Genomic DNA, 20,748 nt, shown 5'->3' with positions numbered 1-20,748 from the left:
GGTAAACAAAAACCTACACATTTTGGATGGATATAAACATATTTTTGTATTTAATTAAATTTATTTATGTTGTTTAGGTGTTATGGAGCAGTTTGAAATCTTACATAATTAGAAACATAAATGTATTTTCTCTCAAATCTTTCAAATTTGGCGCGTTAATGTCATAAATTTAGACATGACATGACATGACATCAGACACATATCTAATGAATACTTCCGGAAAGTTTCGAAGTCATATCTGCCATAACAATTGAAAAATCGCAAGATAAGTATCGCTACCCTGTAACTGTTGCAATGGAAAAACATTGACGTCATTTTGTACGGAGCAAGTTGCTAACAATGGTGAAGGTGAAGTATCACTTCTCCTAAAAGTCTCCTCACTTCTCCCTAATTTGGCTGGAGGGAGAAGTCACTTCTCCCAAAATTTTCATCCTAGTGAGAGCCCTGGCAACGTGCAGTGATTAAGTGCAGGAATGGCTCCTACAGGAATGTTTAAATTTTTAAAAAAGGACCCTAACAAGAAGATCAGCAGAACACTAGTCTTTGAATGGAATTGGCGCTTCACAGACGGCAGAAATGAACTAAAAGACAAGCCAAGAGCTGGTCAGCCAACATTCAGCCACAAAGATGTTTTGAGCTGTGACATTTGGCATCTCCAAGGAAGTTACTAAGGCGTTGGGGATGTTCCGACCAGACTAAATTATCTTGATCGTATTGTGACAACAGATGATATGTAGCTACACTATTATGAGCCGAGAGTAAAAGCGCCTCAATGGTATTATTATGCCCAATATTATGCCCCACATTTTTGCTACATAAATTAAATATAAATTTATGTAAAAAATGATAATTGGAATTACAAATATTTATTTTTATGTGGATGATATGTGTATGTTGTTAAATAACTCAGAATTACTTATTTAGATATAGTTTAAGAATAACTATTACGACTAAAACTCCTTTTCGAACTTTGCATGTCTATACATCATGTAAACATATTAATGCCTGCAGCCTGTATAATATTTTTGGCAGTTTATAAATATATTTTTAGATTCTTAACTTGTTTTTAAGTTTAATAATTTGGCCACCTTAGGCTAAGTGGTTTCCTTTAATTACCTTAATTGATGTCAACCTATCATATATTTTTCTTCAAAACGGTAGCACAATCCCTCAGGCTACTCAGCTTCAATTTTAGAATTTTTGTACTGACAAGTTTAATGATTTAATGATGCTTATCAAATCTGAGATCTGTATCATATTGTTAAAAACTTAGTATTTAAGATGAAGCCTGTGTCCTGAAAATCATAAAGGACTTGATTTTCAAATAAACTTCATCTTCATTATTCAGGTATGTTGTCATTATTTTTATATATTACTTTTTTGTGTTTAACTCAATTTATTTTATCAAAGTACTTTTAAATATAATAGTTTTAATATTTTGTGAATTTATTGTTAAAACATTTAGAAGTTATATTCATATAATAACAAGTTTGAATTATGTGGAAATTATGTTATTCAATTATTTGTCTTAAAATATGAACTCACTGAGAAATGTACAGATGTTATTTCTGTTTGCAAGTATTTATAAAGTTCATTTTATTAAAGTTATTAAACAAACAATTATTAAATTAAACTAATTGTAATATGAAATGTTGTCAACCAGTTAACCTTTCACATGCATTTTTAAAAGCGAGTTGTATGCTAATTTCCCCAAATTAGTTTAAGTATTTGTAACATCTATTTGTACTTTGTGTTTATTGATATATATATATATATGTGTGTGTGTTTGCTTTCAAAATAGATAAAGGACTTGATTTTCAAATAAACTTCATCTTCATTATTCAGCTCAGTCAGTGAAGCTCCCATTTTCGGGAACAATCTCCTCAACGAATCGACAACTCCCGCGACCTCCTATTTTGACAACTCTCGACAGTCGCACTCGTCCCGACCGGCATAAAAGTATTGAAAACTCCACAATCCCCTCCTCCACATGGTCAAGTCATTGAACAAGACAATGTTTATTTTCTTCATGGACTACCGCAGAGTCCTACTTCAGCATGCAGTCCCATCTGGCCAGACAGTCAACAGGGCGTACTACACTAAGGTAAATTGTTATTTCTTAATACTAAAATGATATTTTGACAAAACTTACTTCTTTATAATGTGTTATCAGCATATAAGATGTAATATTTATGTGCTATCATCATAATTTATAAAATGTGATTAAGTGAAAAAGACAAAAATGTTAAATCATATGGATTTTTAATTAAATTATTGGAGATAATTGGCCAGGACTTGACCAATGACAACGGGACAATGCGCCAAGTCATCGGGCCGAGGATACGCTAATGGCAATTGACTTCTTTGGATATGAGCGTCTGCAGCATCCTCCATATAGTCCAGACCTGGCTCCTATGGATTTCACATTGTTCCTTAAGTTAAAAGGTGAGCTTTGAGGCGGGAAATTAGAATTGTTACAGGAACTGGCGATTGCTGCTCAGACGCATATCAGGGGATAGGACCCGGTGTGGTTCAGAGATGTGTTTGATAAGTGGGTGGAGAGACTCTGGAAATGTGTCTGTGCGTGCGGGAATATTTTGAAAGGTGTAACATTGAATGTGACGTATACTGTACAAAGTGCTCAGTGTTGTTCTTGGTTATAATAAATAGGGTCATGCTATTTTATCGTATGTTGTTTGTTTCCTGTAAAATTTGCAACGCCACTTATAACGCCACTTACATTTGTCTACCATACTGTTATTAGTTTGGTTTTAAAGTAAAGTCGATATCATAAGCAGTGTCCAAGACTGACCCTCATACAATGCCAAATACTACGCCGCCATTAATTGAATAAAAGCTAAAGATATGAAAGGCTGGACATGTTTGCAAAATAATTGCAGACAATCATTGGATAAAAACATGTCTCTTAGTTTTAGAGTTTTAGCTGTTACTGCGCTCTTGTGACCAATGTCAGCTATCAAGTTACCCGCAGTGCCGGGTGAATGCGGTGGTTTTGTCTTCACACAAAAAATAGCAGGGGAATGGGCCTTAACTTTGGGCCCCTGGGGTGTGGGGGAATTTGACAGGGATTTACCCTGCAGTTCGTCTCCGCAGAACAGGGATCTTGCCCCGGCTTTTGGTTGATGATTCAGAACAATGTGTTCGATCTCAAAAATAAAATGTTCACGTGTGAACAATATCATTATTTTTCTGTATAAATTAAGGTTTGTGGGTTATTTATATAATTTTTATGTAAGTTCAATAAATTGATTTATATTGAAGGCGTACTTCGGTGACTGTTTTGCTTATTTTCGTATTTCTGTAATTAAGCGTATTTCGGAATATTCGCTTCCAGTATCCGAAATATGTATATCCGAGAATACTCCGTAACTGATTCAACTGATAACTAACGTATATGAATCGATGCGTTGTCTGAAAAAATAAATGAAATGGTGGAAGCAATGTTAGGAAGGGAGAATAGACGTGTATTTACCTTAATTTCGGCAGCAATAAGATGGTGAAGTAAATCTCGTAAATCTAGAGGAAGTATCATTAACGAGAGTTTGCACTTCCGGGTCGGTCCCTAGACTTACCGAATTACGATTATTTACCGAAAGACGGATAAAATTACCGAAAGACGCATGAAAGTTACCGGGTACTAAAATCAAAGCGCTGAAAGCGCTGCAAGACTGTCGGTGATGTAACTGACGCAAGCAAACACTACCGCAAAGTTCTTTCAAATGAAACGTGATCAAATGATTTCATACAAATGATGAACACTCTTTTAAGGTAGATGAAGAAGGATAAATGTGATTATAATAAGCACAAACATATTGGCCTTACTTAATCATATATCCAATGGCCTACAAGGTTCTTAATTCAAGTTTCCTAAGTCTTAACCGCTTTAAATTAGTTAAATGCATATTCATTATGTTAAAATTGCTTCAATTTATGACGTCGCTTTTAACAGTTTCAGTAAGCAATTACATTCCTTCATTTAATTAGGGTCTGTTGAAGCCAATGTCTCTAAAATGCAAATACAATACAAACTATACCCAAGATTCAAGGGACAAAATAAAAATATAACTTTAAAATGATGCTCTTTCAAGCCTAAAAATGCCTCCCAGAACTTCTATCAACAGAGTCCACATATCTACAAAATTTGTGCTCGAGTTACTTTCTTTGATATAAAAGTGAAAACAAATCTGCATGGTGCTGTGGCATCATACCATGAAAAATACAATATCTTTAAAAATTGTTTCTAGTTTGTTTTTATTATAAAAGTGTTAATAAATCTGCATGGTGCTGAAGAAAAAAAACTAATGTCTTAAATTTCAAACCTGCAGCATTAATTAGCGCCATGTTGTCAAGAATGTCTGGACAATTGAATGAAATATGCATGGACCGAAATGACAGCTGGTTTTTCATTGACAAAATATGCCTTAGAGGCAGTTTTAAGATTATGCTATTCAAAATATGAGGGTAGTTGGTAAAGTTTTCAATCATATTCAGATGATGGCTGATATTTGCTGATAAACATGTATCCTCTTAGCAGCAGGGAATAAGTAAATGACATAGTTTTAATGACCAATATTGGAGTTGTGACCTTGACCTCCAAATCCAAAAGGGTCATCTGCTGGTCACCCCAAACCTAAATTTCAAATTTGAAGGCCATGGGTGCAGACTTTGTCTAGTTGTCACACAGGCAAGCTTTTTGCGTTCAATGTCTCTGTGACAAATAAATAGGGCTCACCTACTGGTCAGGCCAAACCCAAAGTCAAGTTGTTGAAGGGCTATGGGTGCAGGCTTTGTCCAGTCATTATTAGTACAACCTTTAAGCATTCAAGGTCACTGTGACCTTGTCTTTTGACCCAATGATCCCTTAAATCAATAGGATCATCTAATAGTCAGGCTTAGCCTCCATGTTGAGTTTCAGGGCCATAGGTGCAGGCATTGTCAACTTATCAGTCAGACATTCTTTGACACCTTCCTGTTCAAGGTCACTGTGACCATTGACCATATTACCCCTAAAATCAAAAGGCGTCATCTACTGGTCAAACCAAACTTTCATTTCAAGTTTGACAATAGGTCTAGGAATTGTAGAGTTATCACCCGGAAAAGCTTTGGTCTACTGTCAGACAGACGGACGTAGCAGCCAACATGTGCAAAGCAATATACTCTTCTTCTTTGAAGGGGACATAATAAATTGAAATTTATTAAATATTTTTGTTTATTATGTTAATTAACTTACACTACATACAACAAGTTCCATTTTGATATTTTCGAATGCTCATTTATACATGTACATGGGTTTTGATCTGACTATGAACATGAAACTACATAGTGATGTTCCCTCCTATCAATTCTAAATTTAAATAACCATGAGGAAAAAAAAACTTGTTTTCACTGCACCATGAATAAATATGTCAAACAAAATAAATGTCAAGTTATTCAAGATTAATTTAACACTGTTCTTTTGATGATTTCCGTGCATTCCTGACTGCAGGTTTTTCCCATTTTTCCACACAGTTATTTCATATTGGCCTTACAAGGTCAGATCTTGAGTTGGGTCTTCATTGCCGGACACTGTCTCTTTATTTCCACAGAAAACACACTGGTGCAAGTTTCACTGCAACAACTGCAAAAAAAGTTATATTATATTCTCACTGAACTCTGCATCAATATTCAATTATATTTTATTGGATTTAGGAAATGTCTTTGTTTTAAAGGGTTCATATAAATTAATGCATTTTTTTCAATTTAATCCATTATCATGCTGGATTCTTTGACATTGATGGTTAAAACAAAGAAGGCATATGATTTGTGTACAGATTAAACATTAATAATTATAAATATGTTCTTTAATAAATAGGCAAGTGGCAACAATTTCCCCAGTTAAAAAGCTTACATTTACAAATCTGCAGATTAATCATTTGCATTTCTTTTGCTTTGATCATTTAAGTCAAATGAGTTAGACATGATAACGCATTAAAATAAGAAATATATTTTTGGGCATCAAATTATAGTGTGTGCCTTCAATCTAGAAATAAATTTCTTCTCAACATATGCTAAATTATAAAAAAATATATAAACCAAGATTTTGATTATGACATACCTGCATAGTTAGTGGTCTCCATAACTGCTCAGAAATGCTCCCTATGACAAACTAAGTGCTGGTGTATGGCTGGGGAATAGTGCTGCTCCAACCAATAGCGCAATTCTTCCTACAGGTGGACCAGCTCCTCAATATGGTTTCTGTCATGGCAATGATAACAGTATGTAACATTCCCTTTTCTACTTTCCAGAGAATGAATCTTCCAATCTCAATTACAAATTTAAGAACAAATTTATACATATGCAAGTGTAATGTTGTTAAAAACAAACCATTTAGGTGCAACAAAACTATAAGATTTTAGGTGAGAATTGAGCCAAATCAAAACATTTAGTCATTTAAAGCTGCACTCTCACAGATTTACTGTTTTTACAACCTTTGTATTTTTTGTAGAATGACCTATTTTTTTCCCGTAAATATCTGCAAACCAGTGATATTAGACTACTGACAAAATATTAGATTGCAGACTTCCATATTTCAGGTCGTAAACTAAGGTTTTATGGCTTAAAGCGTTACTAACGATTTAAGAAAAATGCATATTATGTACTGCTTTTCATTAGCTTATTTCAAGCCAAAAAGTAAAAGAAGTTGTCAAAACATTCAATCTGTCACTGAGAGTACAGCACTCTCACAGATTGAACGTTTTGATTACTTTATTTATTTTTTGTCTTGGAATGGGCCAATTTATGTGATAATGCATGTAAACCGTTCATATAAGATTGCTGACAATAAATTAGTCAGAAAATGTTTATATTTAAGTTCAAATGTTAAAAAATAAATTATGAAAACTGATGATATAAGACTGCTGACAAAAGATATGATCATGTTTTTTATATTTACATTTGTAACTTATTGTTTTATGGTTAAAAGCATTACTAACGCTTTACTAATGATGAAATTTTTGGCATAGAACATCATCTTTTGACCGTATTAAAATAAGAAATCAGCGTTCCAATATTTTCAGTTGTCTTTTTTGACTGAATTAATATAAGAAAGCAGCGATCTACTTTTTCCAGTTGTCTGTTTTGACCAGTGATCAGAAATTCGCATAAAATAATTCATTACAAGATCAAGAAATAAAAATAGAGTTAGTAAAACAGACAATCTGTGAGAGTGCAGCTTAAACATTTAATGTGATATGCAGTATCAGCCAAGTGCAGACCTATTCACATCCTGGCTACACAACCAATTACATTCATCAGCTTTACTGATTCGAGCCAGGCACATTTATATTGGTAGACTAGCATTTTACCAATCTGTGCTGGCCAGTAAAGTTCTCATTTAAAAATTAGGATTCAAAATGTATATACCTTAGTTCATTTTTTTTGCCAACTCTGTTTCAACTGATTCCTTAATGAATGAGAAGTTTAAAAAATAATTACAATATCTCAGCAAATACCTGCATTTATGTATTTCTTGTGCAATCTGTCAGCTTTGGTAGGCTCAGGTTTCATTTTGTCCATCTCAATACTAAAAATCTTCTTGTCTGATGTATTGCCATCCGATTTTTAAGTCAGGTCAGGCAGCCATTTCAGCTTCGTTCCAGTTGATTGTATCAGATGATGTTAACAATACTAGCCTTGTATCCAGCACTTCTCAATCTGAAAGTTTACAAAAGAACATGGCCTGTAATATTTAATAAAAAAATCATAATCGTCAACCCCTGGATGATGGGTTCTAAAGTAAACCTGTGAGAAAAGATGCTACTGGTATGGTGCTTGAACCCACGACCATGTGAACACTTGCATGGAGATCTGTCAAACTGAGCTAACCGGGTAACTAATTTTTAGGCAGTTCCCAGCTTGGCTCTACAATTGACAGGTGCATTATACATTATAAAGAAAATAAATCAAACACTTGAAGCACTAGTCCAAATAATAGTAACTTGACTAATCTTTTTACAAATTTTGAAATGGCATATCCTTCACATACATTTTTTTTGTACCAAAAGTGGGTAGCTATTCCGATTGGGATTCTGGTCAGATAATTATCTAAAATATGAGTTATGCAGGGTTAGACACTAACATTTTTCACAAGGTAGTCCCTCGGACTACTGGATCTTAAATCCAGGTAGTCCAGCAAAAATTCTGATAGTCCAAAAAAAATTGCAAGCCTGCAACGGATTCCTTCAGTGTTTTGTTAGACTTTTCCCTAAAAACATTGTCAGTATAACCCCTTGATTGATCATGTTTCTTATCTGTCTCAATCTTAAAATTTCCACATTATTCAAAATAATGTTTGCCCTTCAATTTTAAAACCTTAAAAAGTCTAAAAACCATGCTAAAATACCCCAGAATAAAAATCTAAAATACCCCATAATCTGTCACTTTCAGGAAAATGGTGCAATAAATCAATTGACACCTCGACCGAGATCGTTGCTAAGTTATGGCACAAATGACAGACATCCTACTGGTCAGCACTATTTGATAATTGATATTGGCATCCTACTATTCAGTAGTCTTTGTTAATCTATTAAAACGACATACAATAATGCTTTAAAAATATAATGAAATTAATTTCCAGAATGTTATTAATTAATTGGGAGTTGATAAGAATTGTTATTGGCCCTAACTTCAATGTTTAAAATGTTACGATATTTTGGCGCGAAAATTAACGGACACAATTTCTGCCGTCGTCTGCACTTACACTGAATTAGACATTTATGAGCAGTATGATCATTTTTTAAGCTGCTCTTTTAAAAGCCAGTTAAAATATTTCACAAGCCATACATAATGTTTCTTCTGTCTGCTTTATCAAAACACCGACATTTGACAATACTCTAAAAGATAAATAAACAACCATGACATATTTTCAGAAAATCTAAAAATAGTAACAACCATCAAGTTTTTGCTAACATCGTATCTATCATTGTTTCTGACTGAAAATGCAAGGGATCTAGAAATTCTACCTCATTTTAAACCCAAATCTACCTCGCTGACACTGGCAGACTTTCACGTGTCTGACGATTAAAACACACCATACAGTGCAAAATGTTTTTTTCCCATTCTAAATAAAGACATTCTACAGACTGGTTTAAATATTGATCGAAATGCTATACGAATTGCGCGCGAAACTCGCTTAACAGTCCAGGTTGTCCGGAACTGCTCGGCCATCAAAATTTTAACAACACGCTTTTCGCAAGTTTAAACGTAATAAATATTTTATGCTCAATTACCTGATGTCATATTTACTTTTTCTAGTAGTCCGACGGACTATTGACTTAAAATTTCTTGTAGTCCGAGCACAAAACTGGAAGTCTCGGACTACCGGACTACCGTTAGTGTCGAACCCTGGTTATGTACACAAAAAATAAAATGCGACGAATTATTATGAGTTTGATGAGTGTTTTCCTTCATTTCATACTGTCAAAACATAATGATATAAACTGTTATACATGAAGAGCACCTGCAAGGCTGCGGTGCATAGATTTACAACAATCGGAGCCTTTTGGCCATGGCCAAGTTGTTAAAATTATATATACAAAAGGTGACTGGTCTATCTCGAAGTTAACCTGAGATGGTCCAGTTGTTATGCTAGGTAAAATTGTTGTGTTTAAATGCATTAAATGCTTGTTTTGTGAAAAAAGCTTTGCACTTTAAATGGTTATAACTAAAATACGAATATAAACCTTTAATATCTATATCAAACATATAATACTTATCTAACTGCGATTTCAATATCTTTCACCCCCCCCCCCATCTGTTTTGCACAAACCCGATTAGACGTAAGGGATTGTAAGAATCCCATATAACACGTCTATTTTTTAAAACTATTGAAGCACATATGTTCTTTTTTGATGGTTGAGACGTTTCAGGTTAAACAACAATTAAAAATGCGAAATAATTTTAGTGAATAATCAACTCTGAATTGAAAGTAACATGAAGATGTTGTAGTGAAGGATTTGCCGTATTTATATAATGTATATATATGTATATAAATTCCGTAACCAAAAAGTAATATCCAGCAAATAATTATGAGTTTGATGTTTTTTTCTTCATTTCATTCTCTCAAAACATAACAATATATACATGAAGGGCACCTGCAAGGCTGCAGTTCACAATTTTACAACAATCGGAACATTTCGACCGTCAATTGTAACAACTCGCCATCTTCTGTAAGCTTCGAGATAGTCAATTCCTGTTGGATACTGGCCTAGGTGTTCCCATTGTTCGGCCATGGCCGAGTTGTTACGATTGTATTATCTCGAAGCTTGTCGAAGGTGGCCGAGTTATTACGATTGGGTCAAGTTGTTCCGCTTGGCATAATTGTTGTCTGTGTCAGTCAACATTACTTTCAATGGAAAAGTAAAAACTGTGTTTTAATGCATTAAATGTTGTTGTTTTTTGCATAGCTTTGCACTTCCATGGTAAAATATGAATATAAACCTTTATTATCTATTTCAACCATAAAATACTTCATTTAATACAATTTCAATATTTTTCAAACACTCCCGCTTTTTGCACAAACCCGTTTAGACGTTAGGGATTGGAAGAATCCCGTATAACACGTCTATTATTTCAGACTAATGTACATGTATGATGTAGCATACACAACTCAGCCAATCGTTAGCTAGCTCATATCTATGATAATGTTAACCTTATCATGTTTACAGACAAAATAAATACATTGTTTGAATGAGACTTTACACCATTTTGTACTCAAATAATCTAAAGAAGTTAGATATTTAATTCAGAACCCTTAACTTTACATGAAAAAAACGTGTAATAGGTAAAATCGCTGCCGAAAATGGAGCAAACTCAACAACAGTCGAGCGCGTCGGCCATTTTGTTTGTCTCTTTAGCTGGATCACATGGTGTGGAAAAGACGTCATAAAAGTTATTTTTATTGCGAAAATGAATCTTAAAATAGAGGGGTATCCCAGAAAAGAGGCCAATTGAAAGGATTGTCAATAAATATTATAAAAATAACAGCGCATGGGTTAAATAGGGGCGCTTTCGAGCGCCAACCTCTTTGGGGACCCCTATGAAAATCTTCAATCGCCTGGGTTGTTTGGGTTACTTCCCTTTGTAGCTCTTCGCTGTGAAGACGCCGGATTTTTTCGTTCGTTGTTTGAAGATATATATTTCCCTTCGATACTTAGTTTATATCATTTCTATGTAAGTATTATTGTTTAATCTCAATGTTTTGATACTTGATATATTATTTGATAACATAATTTTAGACACATGAGCACAGAGAAAGCTGTTGTCAACAGTGTTTGAAGTCGTCCGAAATTTGTCCGAAATTGTTCATGCCTTCAGATATTGAACACTATTCGATTTATTATACATAAAGCATTATTCTTACGACTGTATACCGTAAAAACTTTTAAAAATTATATAAATATAACTTTATTAGCATCAGCTGTGTGAGATATATTAGCATCGATAGCCATTCAGAATAGGTGAACAAATCATTTGTACATGTACATTTTCAACCAAACAGAAACTCACCTACAATTGTAGGGTTCTTTGACAAATGGAAAATTAATATATAAAAACTGTTACAGGTTGAATGAGTGATGTCTGATGATGACATATTTCTGACACCAGAGGCTCCTAGTAGTCCACCGACTCCAACTCCTAACACTGGGTCCCCATTTCATTACTTAGAAAATGTTAGTATTTTAGCAATAATGTTAAGTTTTACCATAATTGTTTTGGAATTACTGTGAAGAAAGTTATAGAATTTATACTCAGTCACTGTCTTTGGCAAGATTTTGCTCTAGAGTGGTCTTGTTTTGTGAAACTGTAGTACCCAGAGAATACCCACTTCTAAGGCTTGGAGTCTAACCTCGGTGGATTTGGTGAAAAGTGAGTGCACTAACCACTGCGCTAACTGGAAAAAATGATGAAATAGATGGTTGATTTTTCAAAAATAAATAAATTTGATTTTGTACTTTAATTGAAATGAATAGTTATAAGTATATGTAAATAATGATAAATATGTAACAAGCGTTAGAAAAAGCAAACAACCAAATCCTTTAAAATTAGTTTCTAATAGTAAATTATTAATAGAATAAAATATTTTTCAAACCACAGTCTCAAAGCCTGTGGAGTAGCAGTGAGACAACAGATACCGGTAGCTGTGATTCCACACAACCTCCTAGCCCCACTAGTAGCTGTGCATCAACACAACCTCCAGAGGATTTTCTATGTGAAAGCCCTACTAGTAGCTGTGCATCAACACAACCTCCAGAGGATTTTCTATGTGAAAGCCCTACTAGTAGCTGTGCATCAACACAACCTCCAGAGGATTTTCTATGTGAAAGCCCTACTAGTAGCTGTGCATCAACACCACCTCCAGAGGATTTTCTATGTGAAAGCCCTACTAGTAGCTGTGCATCAACACAACCTCCAGAGGATTTTCTATGTGAAAGCCCTACTAGTAGCTGTGCATCAACACAACCTCCAGAGGATTTTCTATGTGAAAGCCCTACTAGTAGCTGTGCATCAACACCACCTCCAGAGGATTTTCTATGTGAAAGCCCTACTAGTAGCTGTGCATCAACACCACCTCCAGAGGATTTTCTATGTGAAAGCCCTACTAGTAGCTGTGCATCAACACAACCTCCAGAGGATTTTCTATGTGAAAGCCCTACTAGTAGCTGTGCATCAACACCACCTCCAGAGGATTTTCTATGTGAAAGCCCTACTAGTAGCTGTGCATCAACACCACCTCCAGAGGATTTTCTATGTGAAAGCCCTACTAGTAGCTGTGCATCAACACCACATCCAGAGGATTTTCTATGTGAAAGCCCTACTAGTAGCTGTGCATCAACACAACCTCCAGAGGATTTTCTATGTGAAAGCCCTACTAGTAGCTGTGCATCAACACAACCTCCAGAGGATTTTCTATGTGAAAGCCCTACTAGTAGCTGTGCATCAACACCACCTCCAGAGGATTTTCTATGTGAAAGCCCTACTAGTAGCTGTGCATCAACACCACATCCAGAGGATTTTCTATGTGAAAGCCCTACTAGTAGCTGTGCATCAACACAACCTCCAGAGGATTTTCTATGTGAAAGCCCTACTAGTAGCTGTGCATCAACACAACCTCCAGAGGATTTTCTATGTGAAAGCCCTACTAGTAGCTGTGCATCAACACCACCTCCAGAGGATTTTCTATGTGAAAGCCCTACTAGTAGCTGTGCATCAACACCACCTCCAGAGGATTTTCTATGTGAAAGCCCTACTAGTAGCTGTGCATCAACACCACCTCCAGAGGATTTTCTATGTGAAAGCCCTACTAGTAGCTGTGCATCAACACAACCTCCAGAGGATTTTCTATGTGAAAGCCCTACTAGTAGCTGTGCATCAACACAACCTCCAGAGGATTTTCTATGTGAAAGCCCTACTAGTAGCTGTGCATCAACACCACCTCCAGAGGATTTTCTATGTGAAAGCCCTACTAGTAGCTGTGCATCAACACAACCTCCAGAGGATTTTCTATGTGAAAGCCCTACTAGTAGCTGTGCATCAACACCACCTCCAGAGGATTTTCTATGTGAAAGCCCTACTAGTAGCTGTGCATCAACACCACCTCCAGAGGATTTTCTATGTGAAAGCCCTACTAGTAGCTGTGCATCAACACCACCTCCAGAGGATTTTCTATGTGAAAGCCCTACTAGTAGCTGTGCATCAACACAACCTCCAGAGGATTTTCTATGTGAAAGCCCTACTAGTAGCTGTGCATCAACACAACCTCCAGAGGATTTTCTATGTGAAAGCCCTACTAGTAGCTGTGCATCAACACAACCTCCAGAGGATTTTCTATGTGAAAGCCCTACTAGTAGCTGTGCATCAACACAACCTCCAGAGGATTTTCTATGTGAAAGCCCTACTAGTAGCTGTGCATCAACACAACCTCCAGAGGATTTTCTATGTGAAAGCCCTACTAGTAGCTGTGCATCAACACCACCTCCAGAGGATTTTCTATGTGAAAGCCCTACTAGTAGCTGTGCATCAACACCACCTCCAGAGGATTTTCTATGTGAAAGCCCTACTAGTAGCTGTGCATCAACACAACCTCCAGAGGATTTTCTATGTGAAAGCCCTACTAGTAGCTGTGCATCAACACAACCTCCAGAGGATTTTCTATGTGAAAGCCCTACTAGTAGCTGTGCATCAACACAACCTCCAGAGGATTTTCTATGTGAAAGCCCTACTAGTAGCTGTGCATCAACACCACCTCCAGAGGATTTTCTATGTGAAAGCCCTACTAGTAGCTGTGCATCAACACAACCTCCAGAGGATTTTCTATGTGAAAGCCCTACTAGTAGCTGTGCATCAACACAACCTCCAGAGGATTTTCTATGTGAAAGCCCTACTAGTAGCTGTGCATCAACACCACCTCCAGAGGATTTTCTATGTGAAAGCCCTACTAGTAGCTGTGCATCAACACCACCTCCAGAGGATTTTCTATGTGAAAGCCCTACTAGTAGCTGTGCATCAACACCACCTCCAGAGGATTTTCTATGTGAAAGCCCTACTAGTAGCTGTGCATCAACACCACCTCCAGAGGATTTTCTATGTGAAAGCCCTACTAGTAGCTGTGCATCAACACAACCTCCAGAGGATTTTCTATGTGAAAGCCCTACTAGTAGCTGTGCATCAACACAACCTCCAGAGGATTTTCTATGTGAAAGCCCTACTAGTAGCTGTGCATCAACACCACCTCCAGAGGATTTTCTATGTGAAAGCCCTACTAGTAGCTGTGCATCAACACAACCTCCAGAGGATTTTCTATGTGAAAGCCCTACTAGTAGCTGTGCATCAACACCACCTCCAGAGGATTTTGATTGTGTAAGAAATCTTGCATATAAAAAGGGCTCATCAGTAAAAAATAATTTATGATCACTTACAAGTTATAAAATTCATGTTGGGCAAAGTACACAGATAAGAAAAAGAAATTTTTAGAGCTATACTAGTTCTTAGACATGCAATAGTTTAAAGCAATGTCACACAGACCCCTTTTAAACATCTATCTGGGATGTGGATTTATGTTTTGTTATTGGTGAGGCAGGGAAACGAACCTGTGATCCCCGGATTTACGACAAAATTACAGATCTGCCATAAGTAAATCTAAATCTGTCAAATATTTTTATGCCTGATTAATTTTACCTAGGTCCACCAAGCAGAAGTTGTTCGACGGTGTATATACAGCAATGATTCTGTTCAGTTGGGTGAAATGAAGTTTACTGTACAAGTAAGAAACAACAATGTATACCATTACATATGTATCACTGCATGCTTAATTAACATATATACTAATCTTAACCCATTGCTGCTGTTTAGTCAAGTTATTCTAGTGTCTTTTATTAGTGTTATACCATTTTAATTATTCCATATGTTGACTGAAATGGTGCATTTTTGTGTCTTCTATTATTTTTTCTCTGATTATAACTGTAAAAAAGAACCCCCTCCCCTGGATCCACCGACAAAACATTGCATTTAAGGTAGCCAACCCATAATGGATGTCACTTCATCTCAGTAAAAAATCTCTGATCTCGGCACATTCCGGAATTTCTTTAAATAGTACAATAATAATATCATGATATTTGTTTCCAATGGATGACTTGATTAACTTGACAAACTGTAGCTGCGTAGAAAATAGAATCCTGTATAAATGTGCTTGGCTTTTTGTGTAGGTTCTTCTGCTTCCAAACTTTTCTAATCTAACACATTTTTGTCTAATGCATAAATCCTGCTAGTGCATCATGTAACCATCTTACAATTGCATGCTTATGTAAAACAAAAATAGGTTTGTTTTGAGCCATTCAAATAATGAAATGTGGTCAGTTAGTTGAACATGAAACCCCTGCATTTTATTTTGGTTAAGAAATCAAAAAAAAAAATGTTCGGCCAACAAAACTCTAGCAACTGACTCAACATTTTCACAGGCAACATGAAATGAACCTATTTTAGTATAGCCTTATAGTCATTAATACAGTACATGATAGGCTAGTCTTGAATTTTCAGGCAAACACAAGGATTGAGAACAGTAGTCAAACACAATTAGATTACACATTTATCAAAAGGAAAGACACTAACGTCTGTGAAACACACAATGTGTACATGTATTTGAAGAAAGAAAATATGTATAGCATACATGTTGACAAGCATATCTTGACAGATGAGCTATGTGGCACAAATTTAGTAGAAAAAGAAACCCAAACTGAAATTTTTGATACATCAAATGCAGAACTTTTTACAGAAAATGAACTCGCTTTTTTTGAGTCAGATGGTGTTAGCACTCAAACATTATTTAATGTGCATTAAGTATTTTATTAACTGACTTAATCGAAATGTCTGAATTAAAGAAATCTGAAGTTGTTGATAAGTATTTAAGTGATGGAAAAAAGGCTTGTTCTGTTTGGTTGATAGAAAAGGTGAAAGAATTTCAAGTTCAAATGGCACATGAAAACTCATACATTAGTCTATGTGAAAAAAATTACAGTGATTATAAAAGTCTAAAAAAGTCTGCTAACAAAGAAAAGGGGCGTTTGAAATATGACAAGTTTATGGACAGTTGTGTTATATTCCCGAAACCATTAGAAAATAAACGTAAGCATGACACTGTATTTGGGGCAAGCAATATTGATGATATTAAAATGAAAGGTCGAGCTCTGTCAGAACATTGTAAAGAATTGTCTTCTGAAAATGAAACATTAAAAGGAAGAGTCCATGAAAATGAGTTAAAATTGAAAGCAAAAGCAATTAGAAGTGAATCCAAAAATGTGTTAAAGCTGAGAATAAAGCGTTTAATGTCTGAGAAAAAAGTCATTAATAAAAGTAGCAATGTTCTTCGGCAAAGACTTAAGAGTAAAAATAGTGAATTGATGAGGTTACGGAGTAGGCTTGTGTATTCTGAAAAATGTGTTAATAAGAAAATTGAAGCAATGGATAGTCTAAAACAACAAATGGAGGAAAGAAGAGTTGAGTATGAAACACTTTTGGAAGAGAATAATGGGCTAAAGAAAAGTTTTGAAGCTGAAAGACAGGAAAATGACTGGTTAAGAGATTGTATTCAAACAAATGAAACTGGAGAAATTTCTTTATTTGACAAAGACAAAGGGACTTACACCCCAAGGTTACAAAAGTGTGTTTATCAGTTGCTTGAGCATCATGTGAGTGCAGCTCAGATGAGTGATGTCATTCAAAGTGTTTTTAGCTTAGCTGGTAAGCAAGCTGATAGACTGCCATCTGCTTCCACAGTACTGAATATGAACATCCAAAGACTTGCAATAGCACAAAAACAGTTAGCAGAAGTAGGAAGAGAAAAAAAACACACTTCACTCTACACAGATGAAACTTCAAAATTTGGGACAAAAGTGGGTGGATATCATATCAGAGATTCAGATGGAAGCTTCTATACTCTTGGGATGCGGGAGTTAACAACTAAATCAGGAAAGGATACACTACAAGTGTTAAAGGAAATTCTTACTGACATTGATGAAGTGGCCAACGACATAGACAATCAAACTTCTAAAGAAATTTTGACCAACATAACATCGACAATGTCCGATAGTGCTAGCACTGAAGTCAATTTTAATGAATTGTTAGAAGATTTCAGAAGTACTATTCTTCCATTTACAATAGAAAACTATGACAATTTAGATGATGCAGGTAGAGCATCTCTTAACAAACTTTTTAACTTTTTCTGTGGGTTACATTCATTGATACATTTTGCTGAAACAAGTAATGTTTCAATGCTTAAAGTTGAAAACGAGTTGTTTGAGGGTGAATCACCAATTGAGGATAAGAGTATGATAAAGCCTTCAGAAGCAGGAACATCACGCCTCATTAGAACCGCATGTAAGGCATTTGCACGAGGTGCAGATGAAAAATCTGGGTGTCACATACAATTTGTCACATATGTTCAAGATTTTTTGAAAGAAAAGAAACAAAGAGCATTAAAACTTGTACCCTACCGTGGCAATAGGTTTAACATACTTTTCCACAATGCAGCCCAAGTGTATATGTTACACAGACATATGACAACTTTCCTTGAAGGATATTCTCTGAATCGTTTAACAAAGTCGGTTCTTCATGATCTAAAGCAGCCAGTATATATTGCAGGGTGCAAGGCACTTGGACTGATGTGTGTACTAGTGTGTACACCTTTCTGGAACATTCTAGAAGATAAGTCTATTAGCATGATGGACATGAATGTACACTACCTTAACTTCATCACTGCACTTAAAGATGCCATTGAAAATGTAGATCAGTTCATGGCTGGCAAAATTAGACCCTTTCCAACTCAGGTGAAGGAAAATGAAGTGTTTGAGGTACTTGTAGAAGCAAGTGAATTTGATGAAAATTGTATGGCTATGTTAAATGTAATCTTGCCTGCAGTATGTAGATATATACAAAGGAAATTTGAAGATTTCTTACCAGGCGGAAAATATGCTGAAACCTCACCTGAGCTTAAGCAAAAAACAGCAAGTGTTGAAAAGCACAACAAACACTGTGAACGGGTATTTGCATACTATGATCAACTGCTCCGATTTAAGCCAAATATAAGTACTCTTGCAACAGAATCATATGTGATGTTCACGCTGAACAAAACTGCCCAGTGGCTTGAGGGCAAATCAAAAGATCAAACTCGACAAATTGTGGAAGAAGCTCGTGGTAGGGTTAAAGAAATTAGAAAGAAATTCAAAAGAAGGAGTGAAAGTATTAGAAAGAAACAAATGGAAAAGATAAATGAGCAAAGAAGAGCCAATGAATTAACAGCTGCAAGAAAACTTAAAGAGCAAGAAAAGTATACGAATGATATAGTGTACCATGGACTCTGGCAGTCTGAGTCCCAAATTGATGAACACTTAGCAAGCTACAACACCATACCTAGAAAAATTGAGGCATTAAAATGCCAACTGAGGTTTAGAAAAAACATTTTGAAACAAAAATATGAAGACAGCTCTGTGTTTAACTTCTCTAAAGACAAAGTAAGTTTTAAGGTTGAAGAACTAACCAGTAATCTGAAAACTCTTGTTCAACACTCTTATCTGCTAGAAGATAAAGTAGAGAAAACTGCAGAGACTCAGCTGCTCAACAAGAAAAGGGTCCGTCACAAGTTTTTTGGTAGATGGGGTGCAAACCTGGTATAATGGAAAAGTCATTTCACAAGTATGAATACTGTTATACATAATAATAAATATATTTTTTTATTAGATCAATGTTTGATTGATTTAAGACTATATATGAAAGAGATAAAAGATTGCCATTGGCTCTGGTGTCACTGAATCCCTTGTGCAATGTTCAATTAGCCTTTGGTTTTTGCATAGGCCATTTTATAGTGTGCATGTGTACCTTGTAGTTTCCATTGTACTATCAAACTTGTAACCATTGTACCATTGTGGTCTGACACTTATTTCTGTTACTAACATACTAACATGTATTCTTTAAGTCAAACTGGATGCTCTTGAATTAAAACCTCTTTGCTTCTAATTTAACACTCTAGTATTGTTTCTGATAAACGTTTCTGATATAAAATAAAACAAAACATTTCTGATATAAAATAAAAAAAGTAAATTATTTAATCTTCACAATGTTACTTATTTATTAATTCTATACATGGAAACTTATTTAAATTGTGAATGCCTTAAATATAAGTTTGATTTAAGCAATATATAGTGGTTTACATTGTATATATTATTTATTTATTTTTGCAGGTGCCTGGTTATCCCGAGTATTTCAACATAGTGTATGACGAGGATCGCTCTACTGTGTACACCTATAAACTGCTGAATGACTACAAGGAAGGGACACTGGAGATCATTGTATAATAGCTGGGAGCTGTAACCTGCAAGCTGACATAATTAAAATGATATAAATCAATTTTCCTTTGAATATTACATGTGGTCTAAGGAAACGATATATTGAACTCCGAAGGTGATCGTCTTTGAAAACTTATAACATTTTCTGTGATTGTGTCATATTAAAATGGATTACATTTTTGTTTTTGTCTTGAAATTCCCTTTAAAATGATATATAACATTTGCAATTTTGGAAAAAAAATGAAAATTGCTTGTTTATGCTATATGATGTACCTTCGTGTCCGAAATCGATCACTTCCTGGCAGCTCATTTCTGGATTGGCTCCATCTAAATTTAACATTTTTAGACGCATACATTGATGCCATTTTTTTCGATTGATGTTGAAGCAATAACACTAAATACAGGTCGGTTATTTTGTAGAGGAACGTGTTCGAAGTAACATTCAATTTTATTTCCGCATAATCGCCGCCATATTGTGTATGACTTTAAAAACTACACCCTATAGTGCAAAATAACAATAGGCATAACGTTGACACACTGTGATAATCCGAATAACTTACTCAAACAAATACAATAGTTCGATTGCTGCTGAAAATAAATCATTTGAAACATAAAAGCTATTTAACAAAATATTACATGATATGAACTCTTTAACCGCATATGATTTATTTCTTAATAGCTTTCATTCATACAAATATGTTCTTTGCCGGGGTTTGCCGGGTCAGTCTTGAATGCCGGGATATGTGTGCCGTAACACGGGGTGCAAACATGTGGTGTAGCTTACTATTGGTTGTAGGGTAAAATGACTTCGTATGTAAATGCTATAATTTCATTATTTTTCATTACTTTGTTCAAT

The 20,748-nt window shown here is 35.3% G+C and overlaps 1 long non-coding RNA gene across 2 annotated transcripts; it reads right to left on the bottom strand.

Moving 5' to 3' along the window:
* Positions 1–5,264: 5,264 nt before the first annotated feature.
* On the bottom strand, positions 5,265–20,208 carry LOC128221117 (uncharacterized). 2 transcript variants are annotated; one of them, XR_008258893.1, is made up of 3 exons: positions 20,166–20,208; positions 6,116–6,255; positions 5,265–5,638 (listed from the first exon to the last, which is right to left on the bottom strand). It is a non-coding gene; the product is annotated as an uncharacterized LOC128221117 (long non-coding RNA). The 2 variants fall into 2 exon arrangements; XR_008258894.1 differs by lacking the exon at positions 20,166–20,208 and adding an exon at positions 10,580–10,622.
* Positions 20,209–20,748: the final 540 nt, after the last annotated feature.

The sequence above is a fragment of the Mya arenaria genome, chromosome 16 (genome assembly GCF_026914265.1).
Source record: "Mya arenaria isolate MELC-2E11 chromosome 16, ASM2691426v1".
Lineage (NCBI taxonomy): Eukaryota > Metazoa > Mollusca > Bivalvia > Myida > Myidae > Mya > Mya arenaria.
The sequence above is the reverse complement of the archived record's forward strand: the minus strand, read 5'-3'. Positions and strand labels throughout refer to the sequence as shown.